This window comes from Saccopteryx bilineata, chromosome 5 (assembly GCF_036850765.1).
Source record: "Saccopteryx bilineata isolate mSacBil1 chromosome 5, mSacBil1_pri_phased_curated, whole genome shotgun sequence".
In the NCBI taxonomy this organism is placed as follows: domain Eukaryota; kingdom Metazoa; phylum Chordata; class Mammalia; order Chiroptera; family Emballonuridae; genus Saccopteryx; species Saccopteryx bilineata.
In genome coordinates this window covers 62,098,111-62,118,735 of record NC_089494.1, presented here as the reverse complement: position 1 = coordinate 62,118,735, position 20,625 = coordinate 62,098,111, and the positions used below count along the sequence as shown (strand labels likewise).

The 20,625-nt window shown below is 39.2% G+C and overlaps 1 protein-coding gene across 1 annotated transcript in view; it reads right to left on the bottom strand.

Moving 5' to 3' along the window:
• Window positions 1–20,625, bottom strand: part of OLA1 (Obg like ATPase 1) — a 196,264-nt gene that overhangs the window by 144,940 nt on the left and 30,699 nt on the right. The window lies entirely within an intron of this gene.

Genomic DNA, 20,625 nt, shown 5'->3' with positions numbered 1-20,625 from the left:
AAAAAAAAAAAAAACAGGCTCAAAAAGTCTGAGGAAACTCTAAGAGAGCTCTGTGACAACATGAAGAGAAACAGCATCTGCATCATAGGGGGGGTTCCTGAAGGAGAAGAGAAAGAACAAGAGATAGAGAACCTGACTAAGGAAATCATAGCTGAAAACTTCCCTAAATTGATGAAGGAAAAAGTCACACAAGTTCAGGAAGCACAGAGAGTCCCATTAAAGAGGAAACCAAAGAGTCCTACACCAAGACACATCATAATTAAAATACCAAGATTAAGAGATAAAGAAAGAATACTAAAAGCTGCAAGAGAAAAGCAGTCAATTAACAACAGAGGAGCCCCCATAAGGATGACATCCACCTTTTCAACAGAAACACTGGAAGACAGAAGGGAATGGCAAGAAATATTCAAAGTAATATAAAAGTAATACAAAACAAGAGCCTACAATCAAGACTACTTTATCCAGCAAGGTTATAGTTTAAAATTGAAGGAGAAATAAAAAGCTTCCTAGACACACAAAAAAACGAAAGGAATTCATTACAACTAAACCAGTGCTGCAAAAAAATGTTAAGGGGCCTGCTGTAAACAGAGCAAAGGAAAGAAAAAAAATGTAGAAAAAGAGAACTGTAGAGGTAAAAAATAAAATGGCAATAAATAACTACATAGCAATAATAACCTTAAATCTAAATAAATCAAATGTTCCAATCAAAAGACATAGGGTAGCTGAATGGATAAGAAAACAAGACCCACTCATATGCTGCCTACAAGAGACTCAACTCAGAATAAATGATACACATAGACTGAAAGTGAAGAGACAGAAAAAGTATTTCATGCAAACGAAAAGGACAAAAAGGCTGGAGTAGCAATACTTATATCTGACAAAACAGACTTTAAAACAAAGGCTATAGTAAGAAATAAAGAAGGTCCCTTTATAATGATAAAGGGAGCAATCCAACAGGAAGATATAACCATTATAAATATCAATGCACCTAATATAGGAGCACGAAAATATATAAAGCAGATTTAGATCAACATAAAGGGCGAGATCAATAGCAATACTATAATAGTAGGGGATTTTAATACCCCACAAACATCAATGGATAGATCCTCAAGAAAAAAGCCTTAAATGACACATTAGATCAACTGGACTTAATAGATATCTTCAGAATCTTTCACCCTAAAGCAGTAGAAAAGAATGTATATTCTTTTCAAGTTCTCATGGTACATTCTCTAGAATAGACCACATGTTAGGATACAAAATGAGTCTCAATAAATTTAATAAGATTGAAATCATATCAAGCATCTTCTCTGATCACAATGGCATGAAATTAGAAATTAACTACAGGCCCTGGCCGGTTGGCTCAGCGGTAGAGCGTCGGCCTGGCGTGAGGGGGACCCGGGTTCGATTCCCGGCCAGGGCACATAGGAGAAGCGCCCATTTGCTTCTCCACCCCCCCCCTCCTTCCTCTCTGTCTCTCTCTTCCCCTCCCACAGCCAAGGCTCCATTGGAGCAAAGATGGCCTGGGCGCTGGGGATGGCTCCTTGGCCTCTGCCCCAGGTGCTAGAGTGGCTCTGGTCGCGGCAGAGCGATGCCCCGGAGGGGCAGAGCATCGCCCCCTGGTGGGCAGAGCGTCGCCCCTGGTGGGCGTGCCACGTGGATCCCGGTCGGGCGCATGCGGGAGTCTGTCTGACTGTCTCTCCCCATTTCCAGCTTCAGAAAAATACAAAAAAAAAAAAAAAAAGAAATTAACTACAATAGAAAAACTGAAAAACATGCAAACAGTTGGAGACTAAATAGCATGTATTAAATAACGAATGGGTGAACAATGATATCAAGGAAGAAATAAAAAATTTCCTTGAAACAAATGAAAATGAACACACAACTCAAAATTTATGGGACACAGCAAAAGTATTCCTGAGAAGGAAGTTCATAGCATTACAGGCATACCTTAAGAAGCAAGAAAAAGCTCAAATAAAAAAGCTCAAATAAACAACTTAACCCTGCATTAAAAGAACAAGAAAAAGAACAGCAAGTAAAGCCCAGAGAAAGTAGTAGCAAGGAAATAATAAAGATCAGAGGAGAAATGACATAGACGCTAAAAAAACAATACAGAAGATCAATGAAACCAAGAGCTGGTTCTTTGAAAAGGTAAACAAGATTGATGAACCTTTAATTAGACTCACCAAGAACAAAAGAGAGAGGATTCAAATGAATAAAATTAGAAGCGAGAAGTAACAACTGACATAGCAGAAATACAAAAGATTGTAAGAAAATACTCTGAAGAACTGTCTGCCAAAATATTAGACAACCTAGATGAAATGGACAAATTCCTTAAAACATAATCTTTCAAAAATCAATTTGGAAGAATTAGAAAACCTAAACAGACCAATAACAAATGAAATTAAAACAGTTATCAAAAAACTTCCAACAAACAAAAGTTCCGGGCCAGATGGCTTCACAGGCGAATATTACCAAATATTCAAAGAAAAACTAACTCCTATCTTCTCACGTTATTTCAAAAAATTCAAGAGGAGGGAAGATTTCCAAGCTCCTTTTATGAGGTGAGCATAATCCTCATTCCAAAATCAGACAAAGACACTACAAAGAAAGAAAACTATAGGCAAATATCCCTGATGAACTTAGATGCTAAAATTCTCAACAAAATATTAGCAAACCAGATCCAGCAATATATGAAAAAAAAAAATCATACATCATGATCAAGTGGGATTTATTCTGGGGAGGCAAGGCTGGTACAATATTTGCAAATCAATCAATGTGATTCATCACATAAACAGAAAGAAGGAGAAAAATCACATGATAATATAAACAAATGCAGAAAAAGCATTTGATAAAATCCAGCACCCATTTATGATCAAAACTCTCAGCAAAGTGGGAATACAGGGAACATACCTCAACATGATAAATGCCACCTATGAAAACCCAAAGCCAACATCATACTTAATGGGCAAAAATTAAAAGCAATCCCGTAAGATCAGGAACAAAGCAGGTGTGCCTTCTTTCACCACTCTTATTCAACATAGTCCTGGAAGTCCTAGCCACAGCAATCAGACAAGAAGAAGAAATAAAAGGCATCCAAAATGGAAAAGAAGAAGTAAAACTATCATTATTTGCCAATGATATTATACTGTACATGGAAAACCCTAAAGTCTCAGTCAAAAACTACTGGAACTGATAAATAAATTCAGCAAGATGGCAGGATATAAAATCAATATTCAGAAATCAGTGATATTTTTATAAACCAACAATAAACTGTCTGAAAGAGAAATTAAGGAAACAATCCCCTTCACTATCGCAACAAAAAAAATAAAGTACCTAGAAGTAAATTTAACAAAGGAAGTTAAAGATTTGTACTCGGAAAACTATAAAACATTGATAAAAGAAATCAAGAAAGATACAAACAAGTTGAAGCATATACCATGTTCATGGATAGGAAGGATAAACATCATTAAAATGTCTATACTACCCAAAGCAATCTATAAATTCAGTGCAATTCCTATTAAAATACCAATGGCATACTTCAAAGATACAGAACAAGTATTCCGAAAATTTATTTAAAACCAGAAAAGAACACGAATAGCCTCAGAAATTTTGAAAAAGAGGAATAAAGTGGAGGGTATATACTCCCTGATACTGTACTCAAAACAGCTTGGTACTGGCATAAGAACAGTCATACAGATAATGGAACAGAACAGAGAACCCAGAAATAAACCCACACCTCTATGGTCAATTGATATTTGACAAAGGAGGTAAGAGCATACAATAGAGTAAAGACAGTCTCTTTAACAAATGGTGTTGGGAAAACTGGACAGCTACCTGCAAAAAAATGAAACTAGACCACCAACTTACACCAATCACAAAAATAAACTGAAAATAGATAAAAGACTTAAATGTAAGTCATGAAAGCATAAACATCTTGGAAGAAAACAGTAGGCTCTCTGACATCTCTCACAACAATATACAAGGGCAAGTGAAATAAAGCACAGGATGAACAAATGGTACTATATCAAGCTAAAATGCTTTTGCACAGCTAAAGACACTATAAACAAATTAAAAGGACAAACCACACAATGGGAGAACATATTCAACAATACGTCTGATAAGGGGTTGATAACCAAAAGTTATAAAGAACTTGTAAAACTCAATACCAGGAAGGTAAACAATCCAATCAAAAAAATGGACAAAAGAACTGAATAGACACTTCTCCAAAGAGGGCATACAGATGGCCAATAGGCATATGAAAAAATGTTCAACATCACTAATCATCAGAGAAATGCAAATTAAAACCATAATGAGCCTGACCAGGCAGTGGCACAGTGGACAGAGCATCAGACTGCGATGCGGAAGACCCAGGTTCAAGACCCCAAGGTCACCACCTTGAGTGCGGGCTCATCTGGTTTGAGCAAAGCTCACCAGCTTGGACCCAAGGTCGCTGGCTGGGGCAAGGGGTTACTCGGTCTGCTGAAGGCCCGTGGTCAAGACACATATGAGAAAGCAATCAATGAACAACTAAGGTGTTGCAATGTGCAACGAAAAACTAATGATTGATGCTTCTCATCTCTCTCCATTCCTGTCTGTCTGTTCTTATCTATCCCTCTTTCTGATTTTCTTTCTGTCTCTGAAAAAAATAAAAATAAATAAATAAATAAAAAACCATTATGAAATACCACCTCACACCTGTCAGAATGTGCTCATTAACAAAACAACACATAAGTGCTGGCGAGGATGTGGAGAAAAGGGAACCCTCCTGCACTGCTGGTGGGAATGCAGACTGGTGCAGCCACTGTGGAAAACAGTATGGAGATACCTCAAAAAATTAAAAATGGAACTGCCTTTTGACCCACCCATCCCACTTTTAGAAATATATCCCAAAAACACCACATCACTGATTCAAAAGAGGAAATGCACCTCCATGTTTATTATAGCATTGTTTACAACAGCCAAAATCTGGAAACAGCCCAAGTACCCATCAGTGGATGAGTGGATTAAAAAGCTGTGGTATATATACACAATGGAATACTACGCAGCCATGAAAAAAAGGGAAATCTTACCTTTTGTGACAATATGGATGGACCTGGAGACTATTATACTAAGTGAAATAAGCCAGGTAGAGAAAAAAAATATCATAAGACCCCACTCATATGAGGAATCTAATGAACAATGTAAGCTACGAAACGGAATAGAGGCAGAGGCGGGGGTCAAAGGGACCAGAGGGAAAGGGGAGAGGATGGGATCAGAGGGGTAAAGGGATTAGTGAAATTATATATACGTAACACAGAGACAAAGAAAGCAGAACAGCAAATCCTAAATGGAAGGGGGAAGGGGGAAGGGTATCGGGGGGAGGGGCAAAAGGGATACCAAGGGGAACACGGGGGTAGAGAGAGAGGGAGATATATTCAATGGGACACTTAAATCTATGTAAACACAATAAATTAAAATTTTTTAAAAAATGGAAAAAAGAATTTGATGCTTAAAGATCAAGAGACTCTCCAGGATCTTAGGAGTTGCCCTTACATTCCTGAGTAATTTCAACTCCTTTGTGATAAAAGAGTTTTAAAGAAAATCCATATAGTTGTTATTTTGAACAAAGAGGACAGGAAATGAGATCTCTAAAACATGTCAGAAAAGACTTTTAAGAAAAAATGAGAATGCCTTATGCACCTAAAGTAGATATAAGACCACCATGAATATGAGGATTATCTCATAAGCAATTATATTGTAAAGAGCTAGTAGATTAAATAGCTTCATATGAGATTATAATGCAAAGAAGAAAGAACTGTTTCCTCCTAGTGCAATATTTTCCACAGTAAACAGAAGTTGGTTACTTGAATCCATTGTATATTTAGATGGAAATCACTATGTAATTATTTAACCCATTGAATTTGTACTGAAGAAACAAAGAAAACATATGTTTTTTGGTCAGATTGTTTACTGCAATCCAATACTAGATTAATTTAATAAATACTGCTGAAAAAGAAAATTACAGGACCCAAAGAAAAAAACTCCACTATTTTAGGATACAATCAAAGACTGCTTTATATTGGCAACTTGTGTCTATGCAAAAATGTGTGATTCATTTTAAACTTTTAAATAACGTGCTTATCAGAGGGGGAGGTGGGTTCTTGAAAACAGTAATTTATGTCAGTGGTAATTAAAGGTGATTTACAAAACATATAAACACTCAACCTAAGGGGGGGTGGCAATTAAATGAAGACATTTTTACCTTCTCATTTAGCAGTTCAATAAATTTGTAGTGCCTTGAAGGCTACAATTCCATATAGTCTAGAAAAGCAACTTAAAACCTCTTTCTTCCATCAATGCTACCTTCATTTCTTTTTAGCAAACATAGGCAACAAAACTAAAGGAGCTCTCTGCAATCTAGCTGTTAAAGCTCTAAGCAATTTAGACATATAAATTCAAACAGATAGAGGGACAGTAATATAAAACAGAATGAAGAAGCATCTGTCATTAATAACAAAAGAGAAAGAATAAGGGCTTTTATTTTTCCTAGCCCAAAACTAATCATCTGCACAGTAATCTCCTATAAAAATTATCTTAGCTCTATCTTGATAAAAACTTGCCTGCCCAGTTTAAGAAGGGTGAAGGCCAAGATATAAGAGAAATTAGTGAATAGCTTAAAATCATATTGGACACTGAGGGGAGATAGAAGTATTTACCAAGAATTATAAAACTGGAAAAATCTTTCAAAATAAAAAGAAATTACATCAAAATCAAACAGTAACATTTGCAAGTTATTCCAAAAAACTGAAATGCTCTATTGACTGAACTAGACCCTTTTTTAAAGAAAAATAGTGAAAAGTAAATTCAAATAGCAACTAAACTCTTCCATGTAAATAGAAGAAAAAATGCATATATCCTGATTTAAAAATAAAAAAACACTTTCAAAAAGACTATGGATCAAGATGACAGGTAGGTGAATGGGGTACTTGCCTCCTTCCACAACCAAACCAAAATTACAACTAATGTGCAGAACAACCACCTTCCAGAACCACCTGAAATTTGACTGAAGTCCTACAATTAAGAGAATTATAGAAGCCACATTGAGACTGAGAAGACACGAGACTCAGAATGGGCTAGTCTCAAACCCACATGTGGCAGATAACAATTGGGAGGGATATCTTGGCTTAAGAGCCCCCTCCCCACCCCGAAGAGTTAGGGATCCCAGCCCAACACCAAGCCCTCAGCCCAGGGTTCCATTACCAGAAAGAGAAGTCCCCATAACTTTGGGCTATCAAAACCTGTGAAAATTGAGGTTGAGGAAGATGGAGAGCTGTGGGAGTCCCAAGTAGTTCTTCTTAAAGAGCCCATGGCATGGACTTACTCAGACTCACTCCCTCTGAGTTCTAGCATTAGGACAGTAGCTTGAATGGCACCAGAGAAAAACAGGGTGGAACTGAATTGTCAGACATTAGGATGAGAGCTGGGGACAGTTTTCTGCCAGACAAAAGTGCTGGCAGAGGGCACTGTTTCTTTGATGAGTCCTCTTCACACAGAACCTGCAAGCAGGCAGGTGCCATATCTGAGACTCCATCAACCTTGCTTACACTGCTTGCCCTGCTCTGGTGAATCCCTGAGGGCCCAACCCACCAACTTTCAGGCCCACCCTAGCTGTTTGCAATGGCTTTTCCATAAAAATGGCCTGCCTTGGCTCATGTTTCAGATTTTCCAAAAATCTCTCAAACAAGCAGCATCTGGCCTCAGTGAACCTCAAACCATTCTCAAAGTGTTCCCAGCCCCTGCACTAGCAGCAGCCAGCTTTGGTTCACAGCTTGGCCTTGCCTAGGTACCTCCAAGCCCAGCACAAGTAGCAGCGCTCAGCAGATGGCACTTTTTTTTAAAGATTTTATTTATTGGTTTTTTAGTGAGAGGATAAAGAGAGAGAAAAGTGGGGAGGAGCAGGAAGTATCAACTCATTGTAGTTGCTTCTCATATATGCCTTGATCAGACAAGCACAAGGTTCCAAACTGGCAATCACAGCATATCCAGGTTGATGCTTTATCCATTGCACCACCAAAGGTCAGGTTACGATCACTTTGTAGCTCATAACAGGCGGCCCCAGGCAGAACACAGGTGGCAGCTGACCTTGGCCTGCACCTTCTGGGAGGCCCCAGAAGCAACACACCCAGTGGGCAGCATCAGATCACACTGAAGCACTACTACCCATCCATCTCCACAAGCAACACACTCAAGAGGCAGATTCAGCAGGCACCAGAGACCTGCCAAAGTAAGTCCTGCTCTGTGGAGTGAACCCCTGCACAGTTGATTTTCAACAGTGGTAAAAGGTCGGTGGTCACATGTTGGAGACCAAAAAGTAAACAGGGTATTTTGCAGTTTGGATATCTAGGGGATAGGGGTGTTGGGCCCAACCCCCCACCTCACCTGCCTAATTAAGTTAACAAAGGGCTGTGCTTCAGTACTCGACCTGCCCGCCCATGTTCCCCAGAAGAGACTGGAAGCTAGTTTCTTCTTGGTGTAAAGTTAGATTGACTAGTATGGTGGGGGTTGTCTTTGAGTTGCCTTGGAAACTTAACTGAATTGCTACTGGCCCAAGTTACCCAGGAATAAAGATGGATGTCTTTCTGGGGGCAGCCATGTTTCTGCAGCAGGACAGTAGTGACTGTTGGCAAGCCGTAGCATCCTCCCGAACCCATCCTGTACATATATCTTTAAGTCTCTGTCTATCTTTAATTCAATTTCGTACCATTTCCCGCTTGAGGCCCTGAAATAGACCCGTCCACCAGGACACGGCAGTCACAGCCAGTCCTTACAGCTGACTGGCCAGATGGTAAATCTCTCTCATTGACAAACTCAGAGCAACCAAGGTTCAACTACAACTGGAGGGTGTATACAGCCCACAAAGGGCATATACCTCAAGTGTCCAGCTTGAGTGATCAAAAAGACTGTGCCACTGGACCCTACAGAACACCTACTACATTAGGCCACTCTACCGAGTCCAGAAGACATAGAAGCTTTACCTAATATATAGAAATAAACAAAGGAAGACTGTCAAAATGAAGAGACAAACATATCCCAAATGAAAGACCAAAACAAAACTCCAAAAAAAGAACTAAACAAAATAGAGACAAGCGATCTACTAGATGCAGAGTTCAAAACACTAGTATAAAGATACTCAATGAACTTAGAGGAAGAGTAGATGAACTTAGAACTTCAACAAAGAGATAGAGAACATAAAAACAGAGAGAAAACATAAAGAAGAATTGATCAGAAATAAAGAATACATTAACTGAAATGAAGAATACATTATAGGGGATCAACAATGGAGTAGATAAAGCAGAGGATCAAATCAAGAGGTTTGGAAGATAAGGAAGCAGAAAACATCTCTAAGCAGAACAACAACAACAAAAAAGAACCTCTCTCCCAAAGTGAGGATAGTATAAGGAGACTCTAAGACAACTTCAAGCATACCAGCATTTGCATCATGGGGGTGCTGGAAGAAAAGAGAGAGCAAGCAACTGAAAGCTTGTGTAAAAAAATAATGATGAAACTATTCCCTAACCTAATGAATGAAATAGACAAACAAGTCCAGAAAGCAGAGTCCCAAACAAAATGAACCCAAAGAGGTCCACACCAAGACATATCATAATTAAAATGCCAGGGTTAAAGACAAAGAGAAAATCTTAAAAGCAGGAAGAGAAAAGCAGTTAGTTACTTACAAAGGAGCTCCCATAAGACTGGCAGCTGATTGCAAGCCAGAAGGGATTGGAAAGAAATATTCAAAGTGCTGAAAAGGGAGATGATGTCAGAGTAATGGCAGGGTAGGAAGCGATATCGATAAATCTCCCCCAAAACTCAACAAGATCTTCAACCAGAAACAGAAAAACCTATACTTGGAGCCTCCAGATGCTTCGCAATACACCCGAAGGTATGGTCGAGCAAAGTGCTGAAAAGCATGAAACTACAACCAGGTCAGGCAAAAAAAAAAAAAAAAAAATTGTTATTTTTTTGTGTCTGAGAAAGGAAGAAAGAGAAACAGGAAGGGAGAGAGATGAGCAGCATCAACTCATAGTTGCAGTACCTTAGTTGTTCATTGATTGCTTTCTCATATGTGCCTTGACAGAGGGGGGAGGGCCTCCAGCCAAGCCAGTGACCCCTTGCTCAAGCCAAAGACCTTGGGCTTCAAGTCAGCAACCCTTGGGCTCAAGCCAGCAACCATAAGGTCATGTCTATGACCTCATGTTCACGTCGGCAACCCTGTGCTCAAGCCAATGAGCCCATGCTCAAGCTGGAGATCTGAGAGTTTCAAATCTGGGTTCTCAGCATCCTAGGCCGATTCTCTATCCACTGCACTATGGCCTGATCAGGCAAAAAACCAAACATTTTACAGAGATAGAAATAGATCACTAATAACTCCCAAATCACAAGATTCTAAGCCAAAGCCATCTCCTTATTGTTTTAATACAGAACTCTTGAGAACTTTATTTGAATCATTTGTACATACCTTACATTGGTATTTAAATTAAAATTTTTCTTCTTATTTTTTTTTTTTTATTGAGAGGCAGAGAGGCAGGGAGAGAGACAGACTCCTGCATGCATCCTAACCAGGCTCCACCAGGCAAGCCCCCTACAGGGCGATGTCCTGCCCATCTGGGGCCACTGCTCTATTGCATGGGAACTGAGTTATTTCAGCACCTGAGGTGAGGCCATGGAGCCATCCTTACTGCCCTGAGCCAACTTGCTCGAACCATTCGAGCCATGGCTGCAGGAGGGAACTAGAGAAAGAGAGAGAGAGAAGGGGGCTGGGGGAATAGAAAAGCAGATGCTTGATTCTCCTGTGTGCCCTGACCAGGAATTGAACCCAGGACTTCCACATGCTGGACCGACGCTCTACCACTGAGCCAACTGGCCAGGGCCTTCTCATGTTTTAAAAATCAATACATATTTACTTTAAAAAAAAAGAAGCCACCCCAATTCTATTCTCCAAAAAAAATCTATCAACAATCTAACATACCTTCAAATTTCTTTCTAGAGCAACAGTTCTCAACCTGCGGGTCCGACCCCGGCAGGAGGCGAACGACCAAAACACAGGGTTCGCCTAAAGCCATCGGAAATGTATTGTATAATAAATATATATTTTCTGATGGCTTTAGGCGACCCCTGTGTTTTGGTCGTTCGACCCCCGCCGGGGTCGCGACCCACAGGTTGAGAACCGCTGTTCTAGAGTATAATGTAGAGCTGAGCTATCCAATACTGTAGCCACTAGCCACATGTAGCTATTAGGTATTTGAAACGTGGCCAGTTCAAATGGAAATCTGCTCTAACTGTAAATTATACTAGTGGTTTTCAATCTTTTTACACCTGGGGACTGGTAAAAATAAGAAAATTATTTCGCAGACCACTAAGGCAGAAATAAAAACCATTATTAGTATTGTGTGCATTCTTTTAAATACAATACTGTAAAACAAAAATTTTCTTTTTCTTTTTTTTTAGCGAGAGCGAGAGATAGCAAGAAAGAGGGGCGGACAGGGACAGACAAACAAGAAGAGAGAGAGAGATGAGAAACATCAATTTTTTGTTGTGGCATTTTAATTGTTCATTCATTGCTTTCTCATATGTGCCTTGACAGGGGGGCTCCAGCCGAGCCAGTGACCCCTTCTCAAGCCAGCAACCTTGTCCTTCATGTCAGCAACCTCTAGGCTCAAGCCAGTGTCCATGGGGTCATGTCTACAATCCCACACTCAAGCCAGCAACCTCACACTCAACCTGGTGAGCCTGCACTAAAGCTGGCCACCTTGGGGTTTTGAACCTGGGTCCTCTGTGTCCCTGTCCAATGCTCTATTCCCTGTACCACCACCTGGTCAGGCAAAATAAAAATATTCTAAAATAACCAAACAGTAAAATATAAATATATATTTAATAGAATACCACTGGAATTTCTAGAGAGCAATATTTAAATCAAGTAAAACTGATACAAGACCTGCTATTGCTTCTTTGCACAAATACTTGATAACAGGCTGTAGTTTTGTTTCTGAAAGATGGAGCACTGTATTCACATCCATTCAGTTTCTCTTCTTGGTTTTTATTAGAGATAGGGCCAAAAAAAGTATCCTTACACAAGTAAGTAGTAGAAAATACAATTAAAAATATAATAGCTTTGTAACTAAGAGATAGATATTCTTCTTCCAGTGATATCCAAAATTGTGACAATGACTGCATGTTTGGACACCTGAGTGACATCAGAAGATAAATCTATCAGTTTTTCTTTTTCATGATTAATGGAGCAGGAATTAATATCATCCATGAATGGGTTACTTTTATGGGGATCCTTCCTTTCAGGGTAATAATGATTAAAGTTTTGAACTAACACTCTTTAAGTGTTCACTTATTATATTAAATATGAATTTTCGGTTGATGTCTGCAGCAATCAAAAAGTCTTAGAAAAGTGGAAACATTTTTATATTCTTCCTGTATGTGACTTTCCTAATCTTTTTTAATGCATCTGCTTTATTTCTTAATATAAAGATGTTTGTGTTAAACCCCTGAAAAGAAATATTTACTTGTTAAAGAGGTTAAATACATCCACCATATATGCAAGTTTGCCATCCATTTTCATCCAACAAAAGTTCTTATTCAGAGTTTTGCTCTTGGAGAAACTATTTCACTTCTCGCAGCTCAAAAAGGCATGAAAGAACCCTTACTCTTTTTTTTTTTTTTTTTTTTTTTCTTTTTTTTTTTCATTTTTCTGAAGCTGGAAATGGGGAGAGACAGTCAGACAGACTCCCGCATGCGCCCGACCGGGATCCACCCGGCACGCCCACCAGGGGCGACGCTCTGCCCACCAGGGGACGATGCTCTGCCCATCCTGGGCGTCGCCATGTTGCGACCAGAGCCACTCTAGCGCCTGAGGCAGAGGCCACAGAGCCATCCCCAGCGCCCGGGCCATCTTTGCTCCAATGGAGCCTCGGCTGCGGGAGGGGAGGAGAGAGACAGAGAGGAAAGCGAGGCGGAGGGGTGGAGAAGCAAATGGGCGCTTCTCCTGTGTGCCCTGGCCGGAATCGAACCCGGGTCCTCCGCACGCTAGGCCAACGCTCTACCGCTGAGCCAACCAGCCAGGGCCAGAACCCTTACTCTTGAGAGCTACCTCACTTCCATATAGAGAAGGAGATGTTGGGGTGAATCGTGCTTTCACATACTGTCATGAACAGTCTAGAGTTCAAACCTCGGCTACAAATATCATTAACTATCTTCACTGCATCATTCTTCACTGTGTTGAATTCAGGGTAAAGTTTCCTTGCAACTAAATGCTGCCACTGAATCATATAGTGTGTGGACAACATTTCCAGATGTGCAATATCCTTTATTTTTGCAACTACCCAAGTAATATCCAATCATGCTCACAGCACTGTCTGTACATACTCTGACACACTTTCCAGTCTAAGCTCTCTGCTTAAAAGTACTCATTAGGAGCATTAAATATCTCTGAACTAGTGGTTCAACCAAGTAAATCAAGACAACAGAGTAGTTCTTCACTGAAGTCTCTACCTCACAAAGCATAGTAGAATAGCATGGTGTGTGACTCATGTCGGTTGACTCATCAAGTTGAATGGCAAAACATTTTGATTTCTTTATCCCCTCTACAATTTGTTCTTCAATATTGCTGGCCGTATCAACAACTCTTCTCTGAATAGTACTGTCTGATAGCAGTATAACCTCAAGTCTTTGTGTGCCTTGAGGACCCAAAATTTCCCAAGTGACATCTAAGATGCAAGGCTTTACTAATTCTTCACGAATACTGAATTCAAAAGGCAGTTAAATAAGATGTTTGAAGTAGTGATTTGTCACTAGTCATCATCTTCATTTGAATGTTGTGACTTTTCATTTGGTTGTTTAATCTTTCAAAAAATTCAGTGGCTTCTCAATAAGATTGCTATGCTTCAAATGCAAATGGCAAAAAAGTTTGGAAAGTTTTGTTGCATCATTTGACAGAATTTCAGAACATACTACACACAAGGGAAGTGGCAATAATTCACTACAGTGAAACCAAGTTTTAAATGCTCCTTATCATACTGTCTAATAATTTCCTTTTGTTTTTGTTTTGTTTTTTTGGTTTCTCTCATACCTTCCAAATTATCAACACATTTCTTTCTCACTGTTTCCTTTAAACTTGAAGCACTACTACTTGATTTTCTTTCAATGTCATCACTACCTTTCTTTTCACTGTTGTTTTCACTTTTGAAGAAGGTTACAATGTTTTGTTTTTTTCTTTCCATTTTGTAGGGTTTAAAATTTACAGCACAATGACACTAAAACAATTTATTTGCAAACAATGTAAATGCATTCTGAACAGGCAGGCACATGCAAAACTATTTGCACAAGCATGAAAGTAATGTATTACTAAGAGAGCCAGTGGGAGTTAGAATCTGCACATAACCTAGCTCACCAGAAAGAGAAGCATGCAACAAATAAAGTTTTATCTTACCACACATAATAGTGCAACATGGTACAAGCTGGTGCTTGATGTACAATGCATTGAATTCTATGTAAGTTTCTCAAAATGCTTTTTGTCTATTGCACATGATTTATAAATGTTCTGCCAGGAGCAAAAGGTTGTTCAAACAATCCTACAAGTTCCAATGATTTCTAAGACAACCTCAGCAGTATCTTTATTGATGATTCAACTAAGATCATTGGGTTTATAATCTTCATACAACATCAAGGTGGTTAACTCTCACAGACTGGCATGAAATTTTTTTTTAAGCTCGCGAAAGAGAGAGACAGACAGACAGACAGACAGACAGGGACAGATAGGAATGGAGAGATGAGAAGCATCAACTCATAGTTGTGGCACTTTGGTTGTTCATTGATTGTTTTCTCATATGTGCTTTGACTGGGGGGGGCTCCAGCTGAGTTGGTGACCTTTTGCTCAAACCAGCAACCTTGGGCCTCAAGCCAGCAACCATGGGCTCAAGCCAGAGAACATGGGGTCATGTCTATGATCCCCTGCTCTACGTGGTGAGCCCGTGCTCAAGTTGGTGACCTCGGGGTTTCAAACCTGGGTCCTCAGTGTCCCATTTCAACACTCTATCCACTGTGCAACTATCTGATCAGGATGGCATGAAATTTCTGGCATACCAGCAGCAGTCTGTGGACTGGCAGTTGAAAAGCACTGAACTAGAGAACATAACTCAGGAAAGAACAGGGCAGTATACCTCATACTCCCACATTACCACCAACATCCCACACATACATACACACACATATACACACACTAATTTAGTTAAAAATAATCAAATTGTACTTGAAATTTTGTTTTCTATAATTATATATGATTATATACTTTATAATTAATAGCTTTGTAAATCTGAAATTCCTATACGTTTCTTAACTGATAACAAAATGGCTCATAGCTCAGAAAGCAGAACTCATATTTCTAGCATATAATGTCATATCACTAAGTGCACGTTGAGAAACTTTTAACAAGTTTTATCTATTAATAGTATAGTGAGACTACCAAAGGTGCTGTCCTTCAGAAAACACACAAAGGCCTTAGGTTCCTGCTGAAATACCACTTCAAAACTGTCAGCTTTCAAAAACTAAGGCTTCAGTGAAATCAACAGCCCCATCATGTTCGGAGCTTTAAAATTCTAATAGGAAGTTTTTGACTTCTAAAAATTGGTAAAAACAAGTCTCATTGGCCCATTAAACCCCTCAGAAAAAATTAATAATTTTCCTAAATAAAACACCTGTTATCAGAAGTTAATACATGTATAAATTTAAAAAGAATTTGCTGGCCCTGGCCGGTTGGCTCAGTGGTAGAGCGTCGGCCTGGCGTGCAGGAGTCCCGGGTTCGATTCCCGGCCAGGGCACACAGGAGAAGCGCCCATCTGCTTCTCCACCCCTCCGCCTCTCCTTCCTCTCTGTCTCTCTCTTCCCCTCCCGCAGCCGAGGCTCCATTGGAGCAAAGATGGCCCGGGCGCTGGGGATGGCTCCTTGGCCTCTGCCCCAGGTGCTAGAGTGGCTCTGGTCGCAACAGACGACGCCCCGGAGGGGCAGAGCATTGCCCCCTGGTGGGCAGAGCGTCGCCCCCTGGTGGGTGTGCCAGGTGGATCCCAGTAGGGCGCATGTGGGAGTCTGTCTGACTGTCTCTCCCCGTTTCTAGCTTCAGAAAAATACAAAAAAAAAAAAAAAAAAAGAATTTGCTTCCCACCTGACCAGTGGTGACATAGCAGATAAAGCATCGATTTGGAATGCTGAAAACCCAGGTTCAAAACCACAAGGCCGCCAGCTTGAACACACACTCATCCAGTTTGAGCTCAGGGTCACTGGCTTGAGCATGGGATTATTAACATGATCCCACGGTTGCTGGCTTGAGTCCAGAGGTCTGGCTTAAAGCCCAAGATCACTGGCTTGAGTGGCTTGTTCATTGAAAACAATCAATGAACAACTAAAGTGCCACAACTATGAGCTGATGCTTCTCATCTCTCTCCCTTCCTCTCTGTCTGTTCCTGTCTATACCTCTCCCCTCATTCTCACTTAAAGAAAAAAAATTTTTTTGCCTTATATAATATGGTTGCTATTTCTCTATTCTATATTAAAATCTTTTGTAAACATTATTTGAGGAATTCTGTTAACAGGTGATGTAAGAAAAGCCTATCATTACTATTCCTTCTTTACAAAATCTCTCAAATTTGCTTTTCCCTTGCACCGCCACTGATAGTTTTCTGAAATCCAGCCCTCATTATCTCTTCTATGAAATGCTACAAAAACCTCCTGGCTGTTCTTTTTGCCCCAAACTTCTTCCCACTCAAATCCATTCACAGTGTGTTGATACATAGTTGCTAGAACATCAACTCTGTTAACTAAGTTAATATAATTCTGTATATAAGCCATAAAATGAATCAAGTCCAGATTTCTAATTTAACAAAATTAAAAATTATTAATACAAGTATACACAATAGGGATGATTCTATAGCCATTATGTTAAGAAAGGAGGAGCACAAAAGATATAATGTATAATTATGTTTATGTGTAGTTCAACAATAAGCAAAACTAATCAATGATAATATAAATCACTTTCTTTTTAAATTTTTATTTATTGATTACAGAGAGAGAGGAGGAAGGAGAAAGAGAGAGAAACATAGATTTGTGGTTCCAATTACTTATTCATTCATTGGTTGATTCTTGTATGTGCCCTGACCAGGGATCAAACCTACAACTTTGGTCTATCTGGACAACACTCTAACCAACTGAGCTATCTGGTCAGGGCTGTGATAATATAAATCAAAATAGTGATTACCCTGAGTCAGGGACTGATTGAGAAGAATGACAGAAATGTTCTGTTTCTTGATATACATGGTGATTACACAAGTGTATGCACATGTGTACGGCTGTATGCTTCAGATTTGTGAGTTTTATGCACCTTTTATACTTTATACAAGAATAAAAATAAAGAAAAATAAATTTTAAAAGTTGTCAATATTTACCTGATCATAGGGCGGATAAGAACTTTCTAAGTATAAAAATATTTAAGATATCAAAGGAAAAGACTGATAAAAATATTTTCAAGAAAAATGACATAATATATTCCCATGTGCCTGTATTAATTACATCTAGAAACTCTAAGCTAGGGATCAGCAAACTAAGGCTTGTATCTTATTTTTGTATGACCCTAGAGGTAAAAATGATGCTTACATTTTTAAAAGGTTGCAAACACAAACACACACTCTCACACACACAGAAGAACATACAACAGAGCAAATTATTTACTATCTGGTCTCTAAAGAAATGTATTTCAACCCTTGCTCTAAAAACAAAGATAAGACATTAATAAATGCCATCATTTACAAAAGCAAAACAAAAGAATCAAAATGTGGTAGGAACAAGATTCACAAGGTATACCCCAATGTTACATTAATTTTCTTTCGTAACCTGTAAATGTTTTGTCTATTCCAATGTATGACTTATTTAAAATTATTTAAAAAGATATGGTACATATATATATAATGGAATATTACTCAGCCATAAGAAATGATGATATATTGCCATTTATGACAACATGGATGAACCTTGAGAATATTATACTAAGTGAAATAAGTAAATCAGAAAAAGCTAAGAATGATATGATTTCACACATAGGTGGGACATAAAACTGAGACTCATGGACATAGATAAAATTGAAGTGGTTATCAGGTAGGAGGGTAGGGGGGAAGGTAATAAGGGGGGACAAATATCTGGTAATATAAAATGAGATGACTTTGAGTGATGGGCACACAACGCAATCAACAGTTCAAATACCATGGAGATGCTCACCTGAAATCTATGGGGTTTCTTGGGTTTGTTTGTTTTTTTACAGAGACAGAGAGAGGGACAGACAGACAGGAAGGGAGAGAGATGAGAAACAATTCTTCATTGTGGCACCTTAGTTGTTCATTGACTGTTTTCTCATATGTACCTTGACCAGGGGGCTACAGCAGAGCCAGTGACCCCTTGCTCAAGTCAGCGACCTTGGGCTTCAAACCAGCAACTATGGAGTTATGTCTATGATCCCACACTCAAACCAGAGACCTCATGTTCAAGCGGGGTGAGCCCACGCTCAAGCCAGCAACTTCAGGGTTTTGAATCTGGGTCTTCCGTGTCCCAGTCTGGTGCTCTATCCACTGCACCACCGCCTGGTCAGGCAAATCATATGTACTCTTATTGATCAATGTCACCCCATTAAATAAACAAATGAAAAATTAAACATAGCTATATAAAAAAATAAATAAAATTATTCAAAAATTAAGAATTTTAAAACATTAATATCCCAGCTTTGGAGATATATATATATATATATACACCTGATAGAATTCTAAATGTATATACCCTTTATTCTAGTAATTCCACTTCAGAGAAGTATTCAGACAGGTACCAAAAAGAAGCCTATATAAGAATGTCCATTAGCAACATTCTCTGTAATAAAAAAGACGGAAATAATAAATGCCCATACATTGTGCTAAGTGAAATAAGTCAGACAAAGAAAGACAAATACAATCTCACTTATATGTGGAATCTAAAAAAGCCAAAGTCATAGAAGCAGAGAATAGAATGGCGGCTGCCTGGGGCTGCATGGGGGAAATGGGGAGATGCTCTCAAAATTTTAAGTCAAATATCCCTTTCTGATCATACACCCCCTTAGACTCAGCATATCTGCTCTTGAATTTCATCAGGTTTTCAGATCAGTGAGCCTTCCACTTTTCAGTCCACTCTCATTTTCACTCCGATCCCATGTTAAGCTCCATTCTATCAGTTTAATCATGCTCACACTCAAACCTTCAGTTCTCTGGCCCCCTTTCCCTGTCACACCTGCCCCATCAATACTACTTCCTTACAGACATCTCCTATATGGATGTCCCAGGTATACAAATTCAAACAACTATCCCAAACTGAACTTAGCAGCTCTCTCCCAACACTCACTGCTGCTTCGATATTTAACATCTCAGTGAATGATATCAAGATTCACTCAACTGGACCAGCCCAGAAACCCAGGAGTCACACCTGATTCCACCCTTGCATGGAAACTCTCAGGTCAGTCACCAGAACCAATGAAAATATAAACTGTCAGAAAAACAGAGATTCTCACGAATGTACAGGTTTTAAGTAACACTACTCTACATAACAGAACATCCTCCACTTCCACCCACACCTACATAACCTCGCTTTTGTCTGCACCACAATCCCTTCCAGAAGATATCGCCATATCTTCGCCCAAGGTGAAGCGACCCAGATCAGTGCTTCTCAAACTATCTGTGGTGGGTTTTTATAAAATATAATAAAAATAAATTACTAGGCGAATGAATTTTTTCAGAGGACATACAAAAAAACTAGCACAATTTTATTAAATTAAAATGACAAAAAAATTACTCAAATTGACATAAAATTTTCTAGATGCTCATTTTCAATTGCAATAGGACAAGTAACAAAAAAACCACTAAGCCAGACCACCACTGACCGCCACCTCTAATATGTTTCCTTTGTTTGCATTAATTTTCTCATAATATTACCATAAAGTGCAGTCTTAACCTGAGCCTTAACCTAATCCTTTCTGTCAGAGAATTACTGTTTTTAGCTCACATTTGTAATCAAAAGAACACAAACCAACACACAGTTCTACTTGTTTTCTCTCTTTGCTTTATATCCCTCTCTGCATTAAGGACTAGCTCAGTGGTTCTCAACCTGTGGGTCGCGACCCCGGCGGGGGTCGAACGACCAAAACACAGGGGTCGATGGCTTTAGGCGACCCCTGTGTTTTGGTCATTCGAGCCCCGCCGGGGTTGCGACCCACAGGTTGAGAACTGCTGGACTAGCTGATCTAGTTTCCCTTTAATCTTTTTATTGCTAATAAATAATAACTTTGTTGCCTTTCTCTCCTCTAAAATAATGGAATCCCCTCCTCTATCAATTCTACCTTCTCAACACATGAAAAAGCAACAATGCAGAAAAGTTCAGCAAGTTAAGAGAATTTAAAAATACCTCTACAATTAACAAAATTATTTCCACACAGAACTTTCTCAATGAATCTAACCCAAAGAGGGAATAAAATTGAATTAGAATATATCATCAACACAGCATATATTGCTATGGAATAAGCCC